This window comes from Geotrypetes seraphini, chromosome 5 (assembly GCF_902459505.1).
Source record: "Geotrypetes seraphini chromosome 5, aGeoSer1.1, whole genome shotgun sequence".
NCBI lineage: Eukaryota > Metazoa > Chordata > Amphibia > Gymnophiona > Dermophiidae > Geotrypetes > Geotrypetes seraphini.
The window spans coordinates 184,366,359-184,388,349 of NC_047088.1; positions in this window are offsets into that span (position 1 = coordinate 184,366,359).

Below are 21,991 nucleotides of genomic sequence, written 5' to 3' on the forward strand. Positions count from 1 at the left end.
GCTCATGCTGCCCCACAGTTACCATGGGTAGTTGAAAAGGTTCCATTCATCCACTCACAGTTCACAAACTGCCGTTTCTGAAATGCTGCCATCCTTGGCTCAGTAGCCAATGATCATGCCTTTTTCAATGTCTGATAAATCGTGCTTTTTCCCCATGACAGCCACGATTGCTATATTGGCGACCTGCTGACATCCCATCTTGTATACCCATGAAGTCTGTACCTGACACGTGCATTCATTCATCGACTATGAATCAACTATGAATAACATAATGGCAGCAAAATACTAATAAAACACCTAATTAACACATATTAGAAAATTCGACTAACGGATATGATGCTAATACTGTTCCTACAACACAATGAAATATTTTACTGTGTAGCTGAGGAACCAAGTGCAGATATATAGATTAAGACAGGATGAGTAGGAGAAAGTTAATTGGGATAAACTGATGGGGGGATAAACTCAAAGTAAGTAGTCCCCCAAATTCTATAAATGGCACCTAAATTTGGGTGTGCAAGTATGCGCCAGTTGTAGAATAGAGCCAGTTATATGAATAACACCTCCCCCCCCCTTTTACTAAATCGCGATAGCGGTTATTAGCGCAGGGAGCCATGCTGAATGTTTTGTTCTACTCTCAACACTCATAAAGTCTCTACGAGCATTGGGAGCAGCATGGAGCATTCATCGTGGCTCCCTATGCTAATAACCGCTATTGCGGTTTAGTAAAAAGAACATAAGAACATAAGAACATAAGCAGTGCCTCCGCCGGGTCAGACCATAGGTCCATCCTGCCCGGCAGTCCGCTCCCGCGGCGGCCCGAACAGGTCACGGCCTGTCTGAGTCACCAGAAGGGGCCCCCTTGCCACCTTGGTTTCCCATTGAGTTCTATCTTCCCATCGAAGTCCTAACCCTCCGGTCTTGCACATGCACGACCAGAGCAGGCCGCGACCCCTGGTTAGCTTTCTATACCTGTGTTACATCTCAGCACCTCTCTCAGTATCCCACGATCCCCCTATCCCTCAGGAATCCGTCCAATCCCTGTTTGAATCCTTGTACCGTACTCTGCCTGATCACTTCCTCCGGTAGCGCATTCCAAGTGTCCACGACCCTTTGGGTGAAAAAAAACTTCCTTGCATTTGTTCTGAACCTATCTCCCTTCAGTTTCTCCGAATGCCCCCTCGTGCCTGTTGACCCCTTCAGCCTGAAGAATCTGTCCCTATCCACCCTCTCTATGCCCCTCATGATCTTGAAGGTCTCTATCATATCTCCCCTGAGCCTCCTTTTTTCCAGAGAGAAGAGCCCCAGCCTATCCAACCTCTCGGCGTACGGGCAGTGTTCCAGCCCTCTTACCAGCTTCGTTGCTCTCCTTTGGACTCTCTCAAGTACCGCCATGTCCTTCTTGAGGTACGGCGACCAATATTGAACACAGTATTCCAGATGTGGACGCACCATCGCTCGATACAATGGCATGATGACTTCCCGCGTCCTGGTTGTTATGCCCCTCTTTATGATGCCCAGCATTCTGTTGGCTTTTTTCGAGGCTGCTGCGCACTGTGCAGATGGCTTCAGTGATGCATCCACCAGCACACCCAAGTCTCTCTCAAGACTGCTGTCTCCCAACATTGCCCCCCCCAATTTGTAGTTGAACAACGGGTTCTTTTTCCCTATATGCATGACCTTGCATTTTTCCACGTTAAAGCTCATTTGCCATTTGTTTGCCCAGTCTTCCAGCTTGTCCAGGTCCCTTTGCAGGTCCTCACACTCCTCCCTGGTCCTAACTCTGCCGCACAGTTTGGTATCGTCTGCAAATTTTATAACCTCGCACTTTGCCTCCTTTTCCAGGTCATTGATAAATATGTTGAAGAGTAACGGCCCCAGCACCGATCCCTGTGGCACACCGCTCGTGACTCCCCGCCAGTCAGAGTATTGTCCCTTTACTCCGACCCTCTGCAGTCTACCCGACAACCAGTGCTCGATCCATCTGTGCACATCCCCTCCCACCCCGTGGTTCCACAGCTTCCTAAGCAGCCTTTCATGTGGCACCTTGTCGAAAGCCTTTTGAAAATCAAGGTAAATGATGTCTATAGGTTCCCCATTGTCCACCCGACTGCTTATTCCCTCAAAGAAGTACAGAAGGTTCGTTAAGCATGACCTTCCCTTACAGAATCCATGCTGGCTTGTTCTCAGTAGGCCATGTCTCTCGATGTGCTCGCAAATACCGTCCTTGATCATAGCTTCCACCATCTTCCCTATAATTGAAGTCAGGCTTACCGGCCTGTAGTTCCCGGGGTCACCCCTCGATCCCTTCTTGAAGATAGGTGTGACATTCGCCAATTTCCAGTCCTCTGGTACCTCTCCAGTTTTCAAGGATAGGTTGCAAACATGCTGGATTGTGCCCGCTATTTCTTGTCTTAGTTCTTTCAGAACCCTTAGGTGGATCCCGTCCGGGCCCGGCGATTTGCCGCATTTTAACCTGTCTATCTGCTTGAGGACATCCTCCTTACTTACCTCTATGTGTTCTAATTTTTCAGCCTGTTCCCCACTCATGAGCTCCTCTGAGTCCGGTATATTGGATGTGTCTTCTCTCGTGAAAACCGACGAGAAGAACGTGTTCAACCTCTCAGCTACCTCTTTATCCTCCTTAATCACTCCCTTCCTATCCCCATCGTCCAACGGCCCCACCTCCTCTCTCGCTGGTCGCTTCCCCTTTACGTAACTGAAGAATGCCTTGAAGTTTTTCGCCTCTCTGGCCAGCCCCTCTTCGTATTTCCCTTTTGCTTTTCTAACCTCTCGGTGGCATTCCTTTTGGCATTTCCTGTGCGCCTGGTGATTTTCCTCCGTTGGGTCCTTTTTCCATCTCCGGAAGGACACTTTCTTGTCATTTATTGCCCTCTTTACTTCTGTTGAGATCCAAACCGGGTCCTTTGACCGCTTGTTCTTGCCACCTTTCCTGAAACTTGGGACGTACATTCTTTGTGCTTCCTGCAGGGTGTCCCTGAATAGGGTCCAGGCGCTTCCTACAGTCTCCATCCTAAGGATGTTTTTGAGCTTCCTCCCCACCATTTCCCTCATAGCAACATAGTTCCCTTTCCTGAAGTTGAGCGCAGTTGTTGCGGTCCTCCTTACTGTGGGTGTCCCCCTTTCTAATGTGAATCGGATCGCGTTGTGGTCACTGTTGCCTAGTGGTCCTCCCACTTCTACCCCTCTTGCAGGCCCCCCTAATCCGTTTAGGATGAGGTCAAGAGTAGCACTCCCTCGCGTCGGTTCCCTGACTAGTTGCTCCATGAAGCAGTCCCTCACAGCTTCTACAAATCCTGTTTCCCTAGTGCAGTTGGAGTGACCCGTACTCCAGTCAATCCCCGGGTAGTTGAAGTCCCCCATCACTGTTACACTTCCAGTCCTGCATTCTTGTCTCAGTTCAGCTTCCAAGTCGTGTCCGATTTCCTCCGGCGTACCAGGTGGGCGATAGTACAGCCCCAGTTTTATGCCTGCACACTTGTTTCCCGGCAATTTGACCCATAGCGATTCTAGCCCTTCTGCCTTCTTTGCCATATCCATCCCGACCGAGTAGATAGAGTCCTTTATATATAGTGCTATGCCTCCCCCCTTCTTGTGGGTCCTGTCCCTCCTGTATAGCTTGTACCCCGGCAGCGCCACATCCCATTGATTCTCCTCTGTCCACCATGTTTCTGTAATTCCAATTATATCCAGGTCCTCCCCCTTGGCTACGACCTCTAGTTCACCCATCTTGGCCATGAGGCTTCTTGCATTTGCGTATAAGCACCGCAGGTCCCGTCGTTTTTCCTCCACCTCCGTATTTACCTGGGCCGCCTCCCCTTGAATTTCGGGCAGTTCTCCTGTTCCCTGTGCTTCTGCTTTGCCCTCAGCCTTTATCCTTGTAGCTTTCGGTTTCCCCACATTTCCGCCACCCCACTCCCCCGCTTTTCCTCTGGGTTTTCTAGCCCTACCGGCCCCCTCCTGGGCTATCATCCCTTGAGCCTCTGTTTGATCCCCCTCGCCTTGTGGCACCCCTATATTGCCCTCAGTTTTCGCCCTCGTGCCACCCAGTCCCCCTGTGTCTCCATGCCCCTTAGTCTCCTCCCAGCAAGCTCCCTTTACCTGGTGTTTCCCTCGCTGTCTGATCATAAGATTCACCGGTCTCTCTACTTCCTCCTTGCAGTCAGCCCGTTCAGCATCTGTTCTGGATACTGTTGTCCGAAGCGTTAACATCAGGTCAGCTGTCGGCTTTCCCCCTCTCCTCAGTTTAAAGCCCTCTCGATCTCCTTCCTCACATTGGCTGCCAGTAGTCTAGTTCCCGCTGTGCTCAGGTGCAGGCTGTCTCGCCGGTAGAGCTTGCTCTTTCCCCAGAAGGACGTCCAGTTCCTCACAAAGTGGAAGCCCTCCTCCTGGCACCATCTCCTCAACCATGCATTCACAGCCTGGAGGTCCGCCAATTAGCTAATAGGGCTAAATTGTCATTAAATTGGAGATAAGCATCAGTAATTGGTCTTAACAAGCACTAATTAGCACTTGCACGCTTAACTGTGTTACGCCTCTGTTCTGTAAATTGAGTGTCTAAATTTAGATGCATTATACAGAATCATGGCCTTAGTGCCCCTTTTTTTAAGTGTTTGGTGTATTTCTAATGAAACATCATTGCAACTTTCCACAATTAAGTTGGTGTGTTATTTAATATATCATTTAGACATCTGATATATATTTATTATGGAATTTTCACCTAATGACTTGAAATGGGCAAATAAAAATGTATAATTTACACAAAGCAAAATAAAAGCAGTTTTATTATGAAGCTATAAATAAAGGATGAGATAAAAAAAATGTCTATAAAAATCAATCAAACAACCGAAGCCCCTGCAATTGTGTTTACACAGCGTGCATATGGTAAACTCAGACTTGTTTTCGATTCCAAGGGTAGGAAGATGACAATAAAAAATGTAATTTATTCCATGACTATGTAGAGCCATCAAAAAAGACTAGTCACTAGTAAGTTTTCAGAACACAAAGCAAGTTTAGCATCTACTGTATATGTGATTTATGGCATAATAAATCTGCTTCAGATATGAATGATTCTGCTCTCTTTTCTTGCTGCCAAAATCTTTGCATTGGTGGTGTATATGGCTGTTACTTCAACAGCACAAATTTTACCTAACTATATCAAATTCGAACAACAAACTAAAGTAATTAACAGTATTCTGAGGAACTCTCATAATCTAACCAAAGCCTTATAATTGGCCTAACTCACCGTCTTTTTTTCCTTCAGTCCTACTGTTTACTGCATATCCAGTGCAGTGTATGTTTTATGATATACTAAATGTCATTAGAACTTGGTATACTTCCACATGCTTTTACTGCCTCCATGAAATATGCTTCTCTGTCCTACCCTCTAATGGTTTTCTCTAAACAAAAAGGTATTTTCTTTAATTATTCTATTAATCAAAAAAATGGTCATATGTATGCATACATAAATCACCTACTTTGGATTTGATTACAAGCCTAGCTCATTCAGTCTATTTTATTTAGCAAAGTAAAAGAAAGATTTGAAAAATTAACAGACTAGGTCTCGCACCTTTTGTAACCACCCCAGTACCTGCTCACTTTGTATTATCCTGTATCCTACTGTTAACACTGTACTCCCTCTAGACACGACTTCACTGTAAACCGCTTCGAACTTAGGGTATAGCGGAATATAAGAAATAAAATTATTATTATTATATGAAAACACCTGAGGTAACCAATATAAATTACTTAAAAAATAAGGCCCCCTTTAATGAATTCAACTTCAAAGACACACTGATATATATATAAACCAACCAATACTCAAACATTCCAACAATAGCTATATGGGAGTTCAGAATCCACAAATTCTTGCGAAGTTGGCAGTAGTGGTACTCTTCATTAATCTCCTCATAACTATTATGGCATCTTCTTTTTATATATTTTTTGAAACTTTTTTTCTATAACTTTTTTACTATAACTTTTAAAGAATCAAAGGGACTTATCTTAGCACGTGATTAAAAGTCACACGCGTTAAACCCGCTAACGCGCCTTCGTAAAAGGAGCCCTAAGTTAGGCAATGGGATCACTGATGTGCATGAAGCATACATTTTACAAAGGTAGCTCCTCATGGAACTGTTTTTAATAGAATACCAGCTTATGTAATTTTTGTGTCTAACTTTAGGTATAAAAAGCAAAAAGAAGACTGCGGAAGCAATTTCCGTGATGCAGGATTTTAATTCAGTCCATCAGAATGTATCATAACAATAAAATACACATACACATAGAAGGATAAGGACCCAACACGATCTGTCTTTTGACAAACTGTCTTCCTCATGGGTCCTAAAATAATGAGTTCAATGGTAAAATAAAATGTGAATATAAAACAAAACTGCAGAAAAAAATCCTGATCGTATAGTTTCCAACACATGGAAATTGTCATGTGAGAAAAGGTAGACTTGGATAAGCGTCAGATTCTGTATAGAACTCTTTTTGTAGAATACCAGCTTATGTAATTTTTGTGTCTAACTTTTAGGTACGAAAGGTGAAGTGGGGAAATATAAATAAAGAGGTTTTTTTTTTTGCAAAACTTTAGGTACAAGCATTTACACATGCCAAAAGCTGGTGAAAATGCTCATACCTTTAGGCATAGTTTGGATATCCTCGCAGGCACGATTCTGCAAAATTTAGACATCCGTTATAGAATCACATGCAGTGGCGCTCAGTGTCAAATAGACGTTCATATTTTTAGACATCCTTTAGAGAATCGTTTTTTAGGCGGGAGTTAGATGTCCAGTCCTTAATATTATAATTTTTTATTATTATGACATTATTAGAATGTCGATTTTATGCTGTTTTTCATTATAATTATGAAATGCTTGCAGCACACTATTTTTAAAAAAAATCTGTTTTCTGAAAAGAGGGGGCAAGATGGCGTCAGGAGCAGGACGCTGAGAGAAGCACTCCCGTTCTGAAGGAAAAAAATTCTTCATTTTACTTTTCAATAAAGATATTTCTATGCCTAAAAGAAGAGGGAAACCGAGGGGTATCCCTCCACCTACCCCGGGCTTCTCGACGCCGAGGCAGACTGTGATAACAGCATACACAGTCCCCACCTCTACATCGGGCGTTTCCGCTGCTGTGGAACGGGAAATCCACAGCTTGGACGGCGAGATGTCGCTCTCGCTGAGCCCGCGAGGACCGCACACCCCTCCCATTCCTGGAGAATCTTCGTTGCAGCGGAGCTGGCGGGAGGACTCCCCCGGAGTGTGGGGTGAGGCTTGCTCTCTCTCCGTAGTTGACCCGGAAGTGGAACACGCAGCAGACACGCTGATCCTGACGTTGGAGAGGCAGCGTTCATGGGGAGAGGAGCCGTCGGTGACCAGCGGTGGGGAGGTTGCAGGAGCCCAGATTTCCAACGCTGGAGCAGGAGCCGTGCTTGGTTCGGCTGATGTCCCCCTCCTTGGACCGTTGGTGAAACCACAGGCTGTTACCCTGGACTCCATTTGGTCTGCAATTGAGAATCTTCACCTGGTATGTTCTAACTTTGTTACTATGACTCAGAATTCTACCTCCAGGATAAGCTCCTTAGAGACTATTACCCAGCAACACCAAGTTGAATTAAAAAATTTGGATAAAGTAACAACAGAGACTAAGAATTTGATTACCAAACAAACAACAGAAAAAATGATGATTTTGAGGAAGATTGAAAACCTGGAAAATCAGCAGAAAAACTTAAATTTGAGGATTCTTAATTTTCCGGTTGCCAAGTTTATGTCTCCTCAAGAACTCTTTAAGAACTTTATGTTGAATGTTTTAAATGTACCTGAAGTAAGTCTTCCCCCGATACAAAGAATTTACTATATAAAACAAGTGCAGAAAGAAAAAGCTACAGCGGATGAAAATGTTCAATTAGATGTTTCTGCTATTCTGCAGTCTTCTGATATTGAAATTCAGGGAAGAGCAACTTTATTGGTCTCGTTGGTATTTCTTCAAGATAAAGAGATGTTGCTGAAATTATATTTCAATTTAAAGCAGATTTCCTATTTGGGGGAAAGGGTATATATATTTCCTGATGTTTCGAGGTGGACGCAGTCCAGAAGGAAAGAATTTCTGTTATATAGATCAAAGGTGATTGCTTTGGGGGCAAGTTTTCAGTTGCGATTTCCTTGTAAATGTTTTATTTCCTATCAGGGAAGTAAATATATATTCTTTGAACCTGCCCAATTAGGTTTTTTCCTTGAAGGTAAAGGTATCTCTATACAGTCCGAATGATACAGGTTAATAATAATGCGGTTAATTTTATTTTGGATAGGTAAGATCTGACTGCTCCATTTCTTAAAGTTTTTAGTTTCCTTTGTATATTTCCCCTTTCCCGAGGGGTGTTACTTTCATCTTGTCTCTTCTCCTCAAGTTGTGGACTGTAGTATATGATTTATATGGATGTTTAAATTTAAATTCTTGGTATGTAATATGACTAAGAGAATAATATATTTCTGTATTTCTTAAACATCTAGTATAGGATGCATTAAAATGATAAATAAATAAATAAAAAAAATAAAAAAAATCTGTTTAATCTTTTTATTTATTTGTCTTCTGTGATAGGGAGTTCATGGGATTTGAACCAGCAACATTAGGGTAGAAGGCTGTAGTCTAACCAATGTGCCACAGAGTGAATTAGCAAACTGCATAGCAATTATGAAACTAGGAGGTCTACTTTTGTGCATGGTTTGGGCTTTGACGTTTCCATTGCTATCTGCTAAATAGGTTTCTGGGTTGTTATTTTTGCTTTATTAAGCTCAGAATACATTTAATAATACACCACATAAGCAGGGCACATGAATGTAAAGATATTGCATGCAAAATCTTCTATTTTTGTGGGCAAACAGCAATGTTATTTGCTCAATATAGAAAAAGATCAATTAACTGAAGCACAGCACAACACAACACATGAAAAAAATAGATTTATATTTCTTGCTATAAAAAACTACCTTTTTTTCTCAGTACAGAGTGATGCAATGAGCTCATTCTTGAAAGAGGTACAAACCCATTCTGGGCTCCTTTGGGAGGACTGGCTAAATAAATAAAGCAAGCAAAACACTTGAAAAAAAATATTGCATAGATAATTTCATTTGTAAAAGGTTCAAAACAGAAAAAAGAGATACAGACCTCCTCAGCATGGTTTTTAGTTAATTGCAAATGGAAATCTCCAGCTGCACAATGGTGACCTCATTGTGAGATCATCAAGGTGTACCTGGAAGGTAGAATGCCACAATTAAAATAGGAATATGTGTTGGGGAAGCTGGTTTGGATTTAAACCCATGACCTTTGGAAGATGGGAATAGGGCTTTTACCCATTGAACCACAGCAGCTTCCAGTCAGGTGCTTCTTCCTAACATGTGATATGATACCTGAGAGACTGACAGTGTATCTACACTGGTGTCACTCTCCTGGGAGTGGCATCTTCATGCCGGCCAGCGTACCTGCTGATCTGCTCTTTCTGCCACGAACCATTCCCCAACATCTATTCTTCTCCCTTCTCCCCACCCCCCCTGCATGTCTACTTTATATTTCTTGCAAATGTTTCTGAGAGGAAGAACCAATTCTCAATGCCACCCTGCCATTGGCATCTTCTCTTTACTGCCCGACATGCCCTCTCTGACAACTTCGTGTTTCCGCTGGGACGGGCAGTGGAGAAAAGTCACTGGACGGTGGCAGAGTAGTGTTGAGAATTATGTACTCCAACCAGCAACATGCAAGAAATAAAAAGTAGACGCGCAGGGTGAAGGAAAAGATGTCGGGAAGGTTTGTGGCAGAAAGAGCTGACCAGCAGGTGCTTGGTGCTGCCAGATATGTGGGAGGGGTAGTAGGTAAAGAGGAAGCAATATAGGACTTGGGAGAGGGAGTGGGGGAGGGAGAGATGTTGGATTCAAATGAGGGAGAGATGTGACACTCGGGAATAGGGTAAGGGGAGGAGGGAAAGATGTCAGATTTGTGAGGGACAGGGAGAGGTGGCAGAGGGGGCAGAAGAGATACAATGAGAGATGGATTTGTAGGATGACAGAGGGAGCAAGTCAGGGAGAGATGACATGGGGAAGACGGGGAGGGTCAGGGAGAGATGGTAGAAGGAGTGAAAGGGAGGGAGAGATAGATATGGAGGGGAAAATGGAGAGAGGGAGAGATGATTTGGTGGAGAGGGCAAAATGTGGAAAGGGAAGTAGAGTCAAAGGAGAGAGCAGAAGGGGGTGAAAAGATGAACTACTTAGGGAGAGCAGAGGAGGAAGAGGAGAGATGGACAGGAAAAGGCAGAGGGGATATGGACTGGGGCTGGTAGGGGGTTGGGAGGAGAGATGTCAGACTAGGGAGGAGAGAGTGGAAGGGCAGAAAGGAGAGATGTTGGACTTGTGGGAGGGTGAGAGAAAGAAAGATAGGAAGGAAATGCTGGGTTACAGGGGTGGAGTAAGCAACAAGGAGGGGAGATGCTTGAAATGGTGGATCCATGTAGGAGAATTGTCAAGGAGATGAATGAGCAAAATGAGTATACGAGGATAGAAATGTGGTAATGGGAAGCAGATAAAAGAGAATAGGAGGATGTGAAAGCTAGGAGGTGAGAGAAGGAGATAAAAAGTGAAAAGTAATAAAGCAATGTTCTTTCTAAGCTGCAGCACACCTTTTGGTAGCAGGCCACGCAGCCAGCACAATAGGAGTTCTGGCCATACTCTGCTGCTGCTACTGTGGTTTTGTGAAGAAAGAAGTGCAGCTGGAAGGAAGGAAGGAGGAGACTACTTGAATGTCTTAAAGCTGGCCAGAACACAGGCGCACCCTTGGGAGGGGGCATGAACTTGGGACAAGGGTTACAGAAGGGAGGGATGGAGGGAGAGGGGTGCGTTGGGACACAGAAGGGAGGGGAAGGGCACATTGAGACAAGGAAAGGAGTGTGAACTTGGGACAAAGGAAGGATGGAGGGGGTATAAATTTGGGCCCCAGAATGGAGAGAGGGAACGTTTTGGGACACAGAAGGGAGAGAGGGGACATGAACTTGAGATATGGGAGGGAGGGGGCATGACCTTGAGACATAGGATGGAAGGAGGAAGGGAAAGAGTTGCTGAGATGGGGGAGGGAATAGAAAGGGAGAATTGTTGAACATTGGTATGAGAGGGAAAGAGATGGTGTACATGGGGAAAAGAAGAAAGAGAATTGTTGGGCATAGGGAGGGAGAAAATTGTTGGACATGGTGGTGGGAGAGGAGTGAGGTTGAGAGAGATGACAGAGAGAGATGTTGGATGTGGTGGTGGAGAGAGAACAGTGGGACAGATGAAAAGGGATGCAAGAGGGATGAATGTTGGACATGGTGCTGGAGGGGGTGATAGAGGAATGTTGGATATAGTGCTGGAGAGGGGGTGATAGAAGGAGAAATGGGCATGGGGCTGGTGGGCAGGGGCAGAAGAGGTTGCACACAGTTCGGGGGATAAGAAAGGGAGAAATGTTGGATGTGGCAGTAAAGGGAGTTGGAGAAATGCATCTTTGATACCTCTTTCTCTCTCTCTCCCTACTCCCTTTGCAGGAAGGGAGGGAATGAGAGAGAGAGAGAAAGAGGTATCAAAGATGCATATAAATTATCAAAGATATAAATTATTATAGCTCTCTAAGTGCCCCATATTCATTTAAATAAGTCACAAAAACAGCCTTCCATTTCTTACCATACATTAAATCGCCAGCAAACACGACCACTCTGCCTATAGAGATGGCGGCGGCGTTCATTACAGGAGTTAAATAGAGCCGAACCCGAGTACACTGTACACCCGCAATTATGTGGCAACAGCGTCACGGGCCGGCATGCCGGTTTTAAAGAGATAGTAACACTTCTTTTGCTGGAACCGTATATTCTACATTGAAAACAAGAGCCCGCCCCCCAGTTAAGTTAGATCAGGGAACCCCACTCTAATTCAGCATTTAAACCAAAAGGTATCACAGTATTTAAGAAATATATCCACCTCTGTTCCTTGTAGTTTAGCGATTCATCATACCTTGGGAAGAACGGTTATTGATTTGAGTCCCTTGTGGAGTTTGTTAGTTGTGTTATTGCTTAGGTGAGTTTTAGCATCCTTACACATCTCCCTAGAGCCATGACAGACACCTGAAATGTAGGCCTCCAAAATGCTGGCCTACATTTCATCTAAAAAGTATAAGTGGCCAGCTGAGCTGATTGAAGCACTGGAATCCCCGATCAGCTGAGCTGCAGTTTTGGGGAGTCTTGACAGCTCATCTGATCGGGGATTCTCTTGCAACGATCAGCTGATGATAAGGAATCCTTCAGCAAAGATTGGCGGCTGAGCCACCTATCTTTGCAGTCAGGTAGGCACAATTCTGTAACTGGAACCAGTGACATTGGCGCTGGTTAGAGAATCGGGGGGAGGGTAAGAGATGTGATTCTGTGTAGGATACCAGTGTATGATTCTCAGCCACTTCTTAGGTGGTTTGCCAAGACCGGTGTCCTATACAGAATCAGCCTCTTAGATCTTCCTTGCTTAACCTGGTAGAAATCTGGAACACTCTTATGGAGGCTGTTATAGGGGAAAGCACCCTTCAGGGATTCAAGACAAGGTTGGATAAGTTCCTACTGGAACAGAACATACGCAAGTAAGGCTAGACTCAAATAGGGCACTGGTCTTTGACCTAAGGGCCGCCGTGTGAGCGGACTGCTGTGCACGATGGACCACTGATCTGACCCAGCTGCGGAAATCTTATGTTCTATCCTCATCAGTCAGTCAGTTTGCATTGTAAAGCAATTCTATAATTTTCTGCAGAGATTAATGGGAATTTGCAAACCTTGTATATAAGCTCAAAAAAAGAAAATCGTTCTAAGTATTATTCATATAGTGTAATAATGATTTCAACATCAGTACCACATTATAAATGGAAATGATCTTGATTGATCTTTAACTATGAATTTATCAGGTTTTGAAAGCAATTTTAAACTTGATGAAAAGCATGAAATAAACAATGGTGTTCATCACGATGATGATACTTTTAGGCACATGATATCTGATTCTTTAACTTAAGAAATGCGCACTGCATTGCATAAATCAATATATTTTGAGAAGCTGATCACTCAGACAGCTGCATGCATTGACATCACATAAGATAAATCGAGCACTTTCCAAGCACAGTAAATTAGTTATTGGTATTTTACTGGAATCTCTCAAATCACATTTTCTTGAACAATTAGGTCACTACCTTCTTCACAGAGTTCCAACAGAACCGGTATACCATTTCCAATAAAGAATTGTTATCTTTAAAAACTGGAAACACAATTCAGAGCAGAATATTTCAAAAGGTTCAATTATGATATGCATTTTTCTGGGAACTCTTACTTCAGGAAATGGACAATTAAAGAAGTCATTTAAAAAAAGTAAATTTAGATATTTATTTTCCAGTTGATTAGATGTTCTTTGAGGATGGAAAATGTCAGAGGACAATATTAAGTAGTATAGCAAATATGTCCTTATATGTGACTCTCTCTAGGAAAACATGACAAGTCACAGATCAAAAATGTTGAGCATGGTCGATTCTCAGGTCATGGGTCTAAAAGCAGATGCATTTTTGAACTATGAAATATTATATTTTTTTTTATATAAGAGAACTGGGTTTGTACTGTTTTATTACAAATGGCTCTAATATAATTAATCAAAACTATTTTTGTTTCTACTGATTTTATTCACGTTTTTCTAGAGAATAGGTTAGATGTGAAGTCAGCATCATGTCACAATTCAGTCAAGCATGTAAAATACTCATATTCAGATACAACAATCTTATACTAATCTACTTCAAAGTAGTCCCCTTGGGCTGCCACACACTTCTTCCAACAGTTCTACCACTGTTGGAAGCAATGCTGGAATGCCTCTTTTGAGATTGCTCGCAACTGGTCCGTCGCATTCTGCATGATGTCTTCTCATGACTGAAATCTGGTCCCTTTCAGGGGCATTTTCAGTTTGGGGAAAAGCCTGAAGTCACAAGGAGCCATGTCGGGAGAGTAGGGTGCCTGAGGAATCACAGGTGTGTTATGTTTGGCCAGGAAACTCTGTATCAAATGTGAAGAATGGGCAGGTGCGTTATCGTGATGGAGCTGCTAATTTCCCGCTGGGGAGGAAAAAAATAATAGCCAACACTGCATCTTGAACTTCATCAGACATATGGGAAAAAACCCCACATCAGACATATGGAAAAAAAAAAAGAGAGAATAAAGGAAACATACAATATAATCGAGAGGAAGGAAAGGAGAAAGACATAGGAGGGCCTACAACTCTTCATCATTTTGAGACACCAGTGCAAATGGCCCTATGAAAGCAGAAAGGCTAATCCTGAGGAGAGGTCTGAAGAGCCAAAAAGAAGTACTGCAATTTATTTTTAGCTGGGATTTATCTGAGATAGAGGAAAATACTGTTATAGAGGATAAGAGCAACCACACTAAACCATGAAGTCCTGATGGTGTTTAAGTAAACTTGACCAAATGAAGGGAAAATTAGAAGAAACTGATGTGATGAATGAAGGTCCTCCTTTGTTAATGGGGTATAAGAAGGTTTTGATGTGAGCAGCACAGTTAACCCATTCTGATTGAAATGATACAAGAAGCTCGGTCCAAGAAAGAGTGTAGCTCTTTGGATATAAAGTTGCAAGATAAGTGTTGTTTCTAAAATGATTTATTGAACAACGATAAACACTGCTGATAACTATAGGCTGTTTTGGCTTCTTTTGGTTATAAGAAAAGATAAGATAAGAGTGATTTTAATAGAATATTGGAAAATTGAAATGAAAAAAAGAATCATTAACATAAATTGTGGGTTTTTTGCCAATGACTGTATAACGGAGTAATAGGGCAAATTATGCTGACTATTCAAACATATTGAATAGTTTGACTTTGCAGAGAGCTCCAAACTCTGAGGCTTTCCCCCCCAACATCATGGAAAGATTAGTATACTGAATCCAATAAAATTTGGGGTTCTTTTACTAAGGCATGCTAGCCGATTTAGCATGTGCTAACTGATTTAGCGCATGCTAACAATTAGCATGCGCTAAATGCTAATGCATCCATAGAATATAATGGGTGCATTAGCATTTAGTGTGCACTAATCGTTAGCAAGCGCTAAATTGACTAATGCGTGCTAAATCACTTAGCATGCGCTAAATCGGCTAACGCACCTTAGTAAAAGAGGGGGTTTATGAGCAAAGAGACCTTACAACCTGATAGTGGGTATTATATTTACAGATAGTATAAGAAGACTAACCAGAAATGAGGGAAAGGCCCAAGAAATGTAGCATCGCCGAAAATGTAAACGTAGCTATGCCAAAAAAAAAAAAAAAATGTGTAACTTCGCTGTAATGTACAGTCTCTTCATCTGTTAACCGCACAGAACTTCCATGGTAATGCGGTATACAAAAATAAAGTTATTATTATTATTATTATTATTAAGAAATGGATTTGGTGGCATAAGACAAGAATTATGCATGATGCTCTAAAGGCTATGAAAAACCAGTGTTCAGTTAAGAATGGGGGAGTCGGGATGAGGTTACATGCTTGTAATTTTTGCAACCATTGATGAGTTTAACGGCAGTGTTTTGATCTAATTGTAACCTACGTATTTGGGTGTGTGCGAGACTAATAGGTACAGAATTACAGTAATCCCCTATCTCTAATATTTCTTCCCCATTTTCTGCTCGACCTCCAGCTTTTGCCCATTTTATTGTTAATGTTTTAAATGGTCCCTTGGACCACCCAGAATTTACCGATCTTTCTTCTATCATGGGAAGAACTTTCATTTCCACATTTTCCCCTCAAGTCCTGTTCACGGTGACGCCAAAAATATCACAATAACCAAGAATGCAAGTGCTAAAATGAATATAAATATATACAAGACAAGTAAAAGCTTAGGGCCTGATAGTCAAAAGGGTTTAACCAGTCCATGGAGGCTGCTCTAACCTGGATATTTAATGCCAATGCTAGTGCCTGGCCATAGCCGGGCACTGAATATCTGACTTAAATCAGCCCTTGGCTGTTAGTGGCTTAAAAACCACTGACCACTGCAAGCTGCTCTCAACTTCCTATTATAAAAAAGACCAATGGGTTTATCAGTTCCAGTGTTGCTGAGTAAATGAAGTTTAGAGAATATTGGAACCAGAAGTAGAGCTGCGGTATTTATGTACTTGGCATTTGGATGAAACCAACTGAGAGACAAACTGAGGAGGACTAAGACTTATAGAACAAATGTGAACATCTAAAGTACTTAACTTATGGCACTCACACCACTCATTCATTTCAATAATCACTCCCAAATGAACAACCACAACTGGAACATAAAAATTTATTTGTGGCATAAAATTTCTTGGCTGCATCTTTATTTAACAACTGTAGCAATAACAAATTCCAGGATCCAGTTCAACATACCCCCCTTCCAGATTGGCCTTATGATAAATTATCACTGCTAGCTAGTCGGTAACAACCTAGCTGCACTTTCATAGTCATGAATACATTCAATGTTCATTATACGGTATTTATCCCCCTCCCACTCCCCATAAGAACTGTGGTAGTACCTTTCTCATCTACCTGTGGCGGTATCACATACAAGTATTCCACATTCCATAATTCCTTAAAACACCTTAGCTTAACTGCCTTGGTCATCTGGAAGCATCTCACTTTTCCACCCATGGCTGTGACCTCCCCACTCCAACCCTCTTTATTCCCAGCAACCAGAAAAAAACACCCCCTTACACCTCACAAATCAAACACAACAATACACACCATAAAAGAGTAGGGCAAGGGTGGGTAAATTCACTCCCTTCCTCACTATCAAGCCTAGTAACTAGTATCACCTTCCACACCCTTCCACCACCCACAGAACCCTTTAATAAATTATTTCCACACAGTCAACTTCCCACCTACTCCCACCAATCAGATTCCCACTCTCAGTCACCAATAATTAATTCTTCCTCCCCAGCAACTGCTTCCACAACCAATCCCCAAACCCATTACACTTCCACCTAATCTTCCATAACTTAACCATTGCTAACTTCACCTATCATAACCTCTCCCCCTGCATATTCAATTATGAATTCCTTTAGCTCAGGGCTTCCTAAGTCCAGTCCTCGAGATCTACTGGCAGACCAGGTTTTCAGGATATCCACAATGAATATGCATGAGAGAGAGATTTGAATACCAAGAAGGCAGTGCAGGCAAATCTCTGTCATGCATATTCATTGTGGATATCCTGAAAACCTAGCCTGCCAGTAGATCTCGAGGACCGGATTTGGGCAGCCCTGCTTTAGCTCATGATGCGACTCAGCCATAGTTATTGGCCACCACTTAGTTAGTGGGCTTCCTTAATGTTAAAGAAGACAGGACTATGTGAGTGTTCAAGGGAGTTTTTTTTTATCAAGACTATTGAACACTTTGAAGTTTATGCAGGTGGACATAGGCAGATATTTCTGTTGATACTACTGATGGAAGTGGCCAAACATTGACAATATGAGGGATAATCATATCTTAGGAACTCTTTGTTTATTAAGACTTGTGAATTTACATATTAATAATGATTACTAAAGATGAATAACTGTCAGTAACCAGATACATTGGTTAAGAGAGTTAACCATTCTGTAGAAGCTCATCCAGTGTCTAGAATTTATATATAAAGGCTGCTGCTCTGGAGAGGATGTCTAATTGCCTGTACAGAGTTGAACAATTTATAACTTACTAATTTCCATCCTTATTGTTTCAAATCAGGTTAATATTTATCTCTAAAAGTATGGGCTATCTAAATGAAGCACTTCATACCAGGCTTCACAGTTTTTAAGCCCATATCAGAAAATAATGGTACAGATAATTGGAATTATATGCTACTGTTCTCCAGTTCAAAGTTGCTATACAGTATGAAAATTCCATTTTCAGTAAGACAGCATCCCTAATGTTTAACATACTTCAAGTAATGTTTTATATTATTCTTCATTTGAAGCCATAAAATAGACTGCAGATTATTTGACACATCCATTCCATAACACTTCATTAAATGCTAATGTATAATAGGAAAAAATAAATTTACACACTACATCAGTGCTAAGCCATTTATTTCTCATCAGTTTTACTTTAATGAGTGCCGCAGTTTGTTAATTATGTTGTGGTATTATAACTATAATTATGATAACCTTTTCAGGATGGTCTTGTTATACCAGTCAGATCATATTCTTTAAGTACGTTTTGCTTGAACAATGTTATAAATTATTGCAGTCATTGTATAAAGTGATGGAATCAGCCACAGACTGCAACTTCAACAATCTTCTCAGACATTTTAAAATGTATTTTGGATGATAGAAACAGTCTGTTTTAAGATGATTTATTCTATTAGGTATTCTATTAGGTAGGAAACACTGAGGATCTTAAGCGGTGCTTCAATTTGGAGTTTGTAAGATGGCATTGCAGAAATGCTTCTCCTTTTCTATGGTCTATAGCACTATTTGTAATAACACACATATTTAAGATGTCAAAGAAAACATATATACCTATTTAATAAGCCATGTCAACAAGTTTGTGTATGGCAAACTGTGTTTATTTCTAGGCAAGAAAATGACAGACTAGGGGACACTTGCTGAAGTTAGAACATAAGAAGTTGCCTCCGCTGAGGCAGACCAGAGGTCCATCTTGACCAGCGGTCCGCTCCCGCGGCAGCCCATCAGGCCTAATTGCCTGAACAGTGTCCCTGACTAATTTTGTAACTGCCTCTACAGTTACAGGGAGATTCTTTAAAACTAATAGGAGGAAATATTTTTTCACTCGGAGAATAGTTAAGCTGTAGAATGCATTGCCAGAGGTTGTGGTAAGAGTGGTTAATGTAGCTGGTTTTTAAAAAAAGGTTTGGACAATTTCATGGAGGAAGAGTCCATAGTCTACTATTGAAACAGACATAGGGGAAGCCACTGCTTGAGCTGGATCGGTAGCATGGAATGTTGCTACTATGAGGGACCACTGAAAAGTTCTCAGCCCAACCAAGAAGAAAATGATGTGGAGCCTTGAAACTTACAAATTATTCCACCCCAGGACCAACTTGGGAAATACTGCACTATACCTCCTGAGGTGGAAAATGGGATGTATAACTGTCATGTTGCATATAAATGTACATTTTCATAAGAATAGCCTTAGTGGGTCAGACCAATGGTCCATCAAGCCCAGTATCCTGTCTTCATGGTGGCCAATCCAGGTCACAAGTACCTGGTAAAAACCCAAATAAGAGGGGACGCTGAAAAGTTCTCATTCAATCCAAGAAGAGAATGATGTGTAGCCATGAAACTTACAAGTTATTCCACATTTTTTAAAAATTTCATATCATTGATGGTCAAAATGCATTAATACTACTGTTAACTACTCAGCTCATAGGTCATTGTTACCAATTGTACATTTTACAAAATTTTTTAATAAAGATGATTGAACTAAGAAATGAAAAGTGTCAAGACAAGTGTGGAATAATTGCAAATTTCATGACTCCACATCATTCTCTTCATGTTTGGACTGAGAACTTTTCAGCAGTCCCTCGTATTCCCATGATTATGTATGGCATTTGAAACAATCTGATAAAAGCCTAAAGATTTATACTGGGTTTTACTAAATGGCAGTAGAGGTTTCTATTGCAGGCTGGTGAGGTAAATGCTCTGACACTCAGAATTCCTATGAGTGTTGGAGTATTTACTGCAACGAGCCACGGTAGAAATCTTTACCATAGTTTAGTAAAAGGAGCCCTTAAGTATTTCTAAAAATTCAGAAACTATGTTTTCCTCTATTCTATTAACTCTTGTTGTAGGCATTTTGAAAAGGTGCTGTGTGGGAACAGGAGCAAGGGGGACCGCATGTCTGCACTGGGGGGGGGGGGGGGGGACTACCTACACATGAGAAGGGGTGGCCAGGCTTTGATGCTAGACACTAGAAGAACTACAATTTTTTCAATTTTGGGACCACAGCTTTGGAACAAGCTACCAATTTATTTACGCGCTGAAACCTCTTTAGAAAAATTTAAAAGCAACCTAAAAAGCTACCTATACAAAGATGCATATGAGTCTCAGATTAGATAACTTTTTTTTTTGTTTTGCTATTAATACTCCTAGGACGAAATATTTAACTTTAACCAGATCTGTATATAGGTCATTGATTTTCCTATTTACTTTTAGACCAAGTCTTATCTAAAAAAAAAAACCAAAACATTTTTAATAACCACCCTGATGCTGTTCTTCCCAGTGGCGTACCTAGGCTATGTGGCACCCAGGGCCCATCATTTTTTGACACCCCCCCCCCATGTAAAAAAATATTTTTTTAATGACCATGAAACAGAATAAATGGTCAGAATAGAAACAGGCAGTGAAAATTTTATTTTATTGAACCTCATATATGTAACCATTATTCCAAACATAACATAACATAACATAACATAACATAAATTATGTCTGAATTGTCATGACATCAGAAGTACATATGGAGTAGTTGCAAGTGATGCTTGGGACAGTTCTAATTGTGTTAGTTCAGTTTTATATGTTTTTTTGAATAGAAGGGTTTTTATTTCTTTTTTGAAGGTTTTGTAGTCTGTGTTCGAGGTCAATAGGTTGTAGAGTTGGGGGTCGAGTGTTGCAGCTCGAATGGCTAGGAGGTTGTCGAACAGTTTTTTTTCTTTTGATGTTTTTGGTTGGAGGGTGTGTGAATGGTGTGTGAGTTCTCCTATGTCTGGTGAGGTGGATTGAATTATTTAGCTGAAGAAATTAGTTACCACCCCCATTCCACACACATTAATTCTCTTTCATTTTTGTTCCCATTCTAAAAAACACTGATAAGTTCCCAGAAAAAAAATACATTAAAATAAGAAGTGAAAACAAAGGCCCCTACAGATGAGAACATAACATAACATTAGCCTAAGTGGGTCAGACTAATGGTCCATCATGCCCAGTAGCCCATTCTCATGGTAGCCAATCCAGGTCACTAATACCTGGTCAAAACTCAAAGAGTAGCAACATTCCATGCTACCGATCCAGGGCAAGCAGACACATCCCCCATGTCTTAATAACAGACTATGGACTTTTCCTCCAGGAATTTGTCCAAACCTTTCTTAAAACCAGCAATGCTATTTGCTTTTACCATAACTTCTGGCCACTTCATTTTTAAGCTTAGATCTTTCCTTCCAAACAGAGACCTTGCTAGATGTCAAATACAGAAAGAACAAGGTAACTTCACAAGGACTGTGAAGTTAGCTGTGCATGAAATGTGAATCTCCTCATACATCCACTATATAGTGCAAAAATGTGCAAATGTCTGTTTTTTTTCTTTCGATCACTACATAGCCTAATGCCACACAAGCAGTGCTGTTACAAACATATTCTGTAGGTTAATGCTAAGGTTAACAAAGTTTCCTTCCTTGGACCACAAGAAGATACTGACAAACCACTGGAAGAGATCCCAAAATAACTACCCAGGCACAACACCCAAAGACCCACTCAGTATGTGAACCAGTTGAGTGGAGTGGACTAACTGGGGGGTGGAAATGGGCACGGAGTTTGCTCAGCAGAATTTCCCAGACCACCTCTTCCTCTCAACACATTGACACGCTGCCGCCACCACCACCACTATTAGGAACACCTCACCGGGTAGGCCAGCAATGCTTATAAACTTTATAAAACACATTATTATATTTTCTTATAAAGCACATATTTTAACTGAACTCTCTGACATCCTCAGCCTTTCCATTCACAAAAATAGAAGGAAGAAAAGTTCATATTTTCTGCTGTGTCATAGCCCCGGTCTATACAATATTTTTCTTCTGCAGATCCTTCAAAAGTCTGATCAAATCCTCATTTCACTTGCATTATAAAGTGCTGAGGATGCCATCTCTCCCCAATCCCAGGACCTAAAGTCTAAGACAGTAGCGCAAACTAGTGCTGCCAGATTCAGGAAAAA